This window comes from Lactuca sativa, chromosome 6 (assembly GCF_002870075.4).
Source record: "Lactuca sativa cultivar Salinas chromosome 6, Lsat_Salinas_v11, whole genome shotgun sequence".
NCBI classification, from domain to species: domain Eukaryota; kingdom Viridiplantae; phylum Streptophyta; class Magnoliopsida; order Asterales; family Asteraceae; genus Lactuca; species Lactuca sativa.
Window position 1 is genome coordinate 76,325,896 of NC_056628.2, and position 3,915 is coordinate 76,329,810.

Sequence of the window (3,915 nt, forward strand, 5' to 3'; positions counted from 1 at the left end):
TGAAAAAGGCCAAGAGCGTTGAGAATAGAAGTTGTCTCGACAATTGTGGAGAGTATAAAGAAAGCTCAAGAAGAAGCTTCTGAGAAGAATGACCGAAAGGGAGAACGTTTGGGCAAAACGTTAGTGTTCGGTACAAACAATCAAAGACTTAAGGTATTCCAAGATCGTATTTGGGTGCCTAAGTTAGGAGGAGTAAGAGATCTTCTGATAGAAGAAGCTCACAAAACCATGTATTCGATTCATCCCGGTAGCACTAAAATGTATAGGGATCAAAAACCCTACTACGGGTGGCCAACGATGAAGCTCGACATTGCAAAGTACGTGGCCGAGTGTGTGACATGTGCAAGAGTTAAGGCACAACATCAGAAACCATATGGGAGTCTAGAACCTTTGCCCAGAACAAAGAACGGTCACGACATGATTTGGGTGGTCGTTGATCGCTTCACTATGAGTGCGCACTTCATAGCATCCAACGAGAAATGATCTATGGATAAGCTTGCGATTTCTTATATGAAAGAAACTGTGAGGCTTCACGGTGTTCCATTAACGATTGTGTCGGATCATGATAGCCGTTTCACCTCGAGGTTTTGGAGAAGTCCAAGAGGAGTTGGGTACCAAGTTGTTTTTTAGTACAGCTTACCATCCACAGACTGATGGTCAGACCGAACGAACAATATAAACACTTGAAGATATGCTGAGAGCATGTACCCTGGAATTCCAAGGTAACTAGGATGAACATTTACCTTTGGTGGAATTCTCCTACAATAATAGTTTCCACTGGAGCATAGAGATGGCACCTTATCAAGCTATGTACGGACAAAAATGTCGTACGCCGTAGTGTTGGCTTGAGGTTGGCGTAAAGCAGTTTATGGGACCCGATAGTCCATCAAATTGCTAAAAAGTTGAAAATAATTAGGGAGAGAATGTTATCAGCTCAGGATCGTCAAAAGAGCTATGATGACAACAAGCGAAGACCGATGACTTTTGAAGTTGGAGATTTGGTTTTGCTTAAAGTCTCATCGTGGAAGAAACTGACACGGTTTGTAAAAAAGGGAAAGTTAAGTCCAAGGTTTATTGGACCGTTTAAAGTTCTTCAGAGGATTGGGAACCAAGCTTACAAGCTAGAATTACCCGAAGAACTGAGTGGAATTCATAACACTTTCCATGTGTGTTATTTGAGGAAGTTCACGGGAGAAGTTCTTGATATAATTCCAATTTCTGAGTTAAGAATTCATGAGAACAAAAGGTTAATTGAAGAACCAGAGGCAATCGTTGAATAAAAGACTAAGAAGTTGCGATGCAAGATGGTCGAATTAGTGCTTGTCCAATGGAAACATGCGAATGGGGCAAATCTCACCTGGGAAACGGAGAGTGACATGATGAGTTGCTATCCGCATTTGTTTGTTGATGTGTGATTCTGGGGACAGAATCATCCTAATGGGGAGAGAATTGTAACACCCGTGTTTCTAGGTTAGATATTAATGATGATGTAATAGTCTAGGTTAACCTTTTTAAATTGTTGTGAAATAATAAAAAATATATTATTTTGAGTGTAATGTGTTTTATGCTTAATTGTGTGACTTAAATGAATTAAGAACAAGAATAAGCATAATAATAAAATATTAGATAAGCCCGATATCTATACATGAAGTTGTAGTGGTCGTTACGAAGATTCCGAAAATATAAAGAATGCCGAAATCCGAGTTATAACGAAGAAGTTATGACATGTTGAAGTTTCGCGATAGAACCGATACGACACTACATGACGTGATTAGTGAATTTATGATAGAGTGATATTTAGCCTTAGTAATTTGAACGAAATTCGTAGAATACGTTAGAGCAAGAGCGTGCATAAAAAGAACGTCTAAATCAAACTTCGTATGAGGAAGTTATGATTTTTCGAAGTTTCAACTTAGCGGTATGTAGACCAATGTTCGAATATGAGATCGAGTGATTTCTAGCCGAAACAATCTAAATGAGAATCAAAGATCTCGTCGATAGTAATGCAACGGTAAAAAGACAGACGAAAACGGACGTCAGATGAAGGAGTTATGAATTTCTAACGGAGTTTCCTGTCCCGGCCTACTAAAAATAATATAATAAAATTTAAATCCAAAATTAGCCCACAATGTCTAAATGAGAGTTGTAGAGCATAATCTCACCTACACGTGGATATAAAGAACATCAAAAACGGATATCGTATGCGAAGGATATGAATTTATGAAGTTCGGGGCAAGAACTTCAACCCCTGTGTCAGAGCTCACGACGTGAGCACAGTATTAACGATGTGAGCAGGTGATGGACATCTTCCAGGGCAAGTGGCCTGATGACAAATGCCATGACATAGAGCTCACGATGTGAGAATTAGTGGCTCACGACGTGAGCATAGGATTTCAACCCCCTATAAATAGAAAGTGAGGCCATCCGTTTAGGGCTGCCAATTTCTTTCCTCTTACTCCATATTACCTCGATTTACGTGCAAGTTATACCCCCGAAGCCCCAGTATCATCCCGAGACCCGAGGCAAGTCACGAAGCCCCGAATATCCTGAGAAACAGAGTTCCCGAGCCAAAACGCTGCCCGTGAGAAGCCTGGTTTTTATGAAGCATCCTGGTTTCACCGAATAATGCTACATTTAGAGCCGTAGTGGTGTCCGATCATCGTATTATCAAGTGAGTGCATAGTCCCTTTCATATACACGATTTGTATACAAGTACCGATTGAATGTATTAAGTATATGATTTATGTGAGTGTATTATTGTTATCTTCTAACACATTGATATCCATTATTCTCTATGAAATGTGTTATTTGTATGTGTATCGTTTGTTATTTGGCATAAGTATTGAATGAACATGCTATACAGGTTTTAAGTTGTGTATAAATATGTATACTTTTATCTACAAATATGTTGGGTAGAACATGGGTAGATAGTTGATGTGTGATGAAATAAAATGATGAGAGGCCTCGATGTTGTTGTTGATCTAGTCATCTAGCGGAGTATGGATGACGACAACAGACTCTTTCTAGACTGTCCAGTGGAACGCTGGCAGGTTCATAACCTGTAGGTGTTGTGAATGATGTGTTCACCGGTGTACTCCATCCCCCTCATGGTTGCCTTTAGGACATCTATTGTTGAGGAAACCCCTTTGCAGTAATGTCCATCCCGATGAAAATCCTTAGACTAGGTCCCTCGTGATAGTTGTTGTTTTAGGGATGTAATGTGAGGATAACGGGAATGGGTAATAGGGTTATTGTTGGATGGTGAAAATTAAATATAATTATTTATTGTGGGTTGAAAACCCTATATGCTCAGCAGGCTCCCAAGCCTGACCCACTCAGTTTCTTTGTGTTACACTTAGTGGTGCGAGAGCATAAGTTGGACAACTTGTGAAGATATTTTGTTTATAGGCCAGTAGTTGTATATAACTTTTGTAAGGCTTATAATGTGTCGTTTATGCTTTTGGTATGTATCGGAACATGACATCCCGAGTTTTTTTATATATAAAAATATATTTCTTTAAGGAATGCTTTGGTAAATTTTATTTATCATATTTTTTTTGGGAACAAATTCCGCAACTGTTTTAAATCAAAGGATTACTCTGAAAATTATTTTAAAAGCATAAATTAAATCGGTTTTTATGGCCGTGATTTTGGGGATGTCACACAACTGCTCTGTATTAAAAAGGGAAATGGAAGAAAAACAATTGAAGGGGAATCTCATCGAGGTGGCACGAAGCCTCCACGCCAAGTTTGACGCTGAGAATGCCAAAGATGCAGCCAGAGAGCGCGACCAACCTCATGGAATCCTGATGGTACACTCTAGGCGAGGAAGGAAAAAGGAACATGACGATATGAACAGTCCAACCAGATCCATGCAAGGATTGACGTTTTCAGCAAAAGACCCCTGCCCGAAGG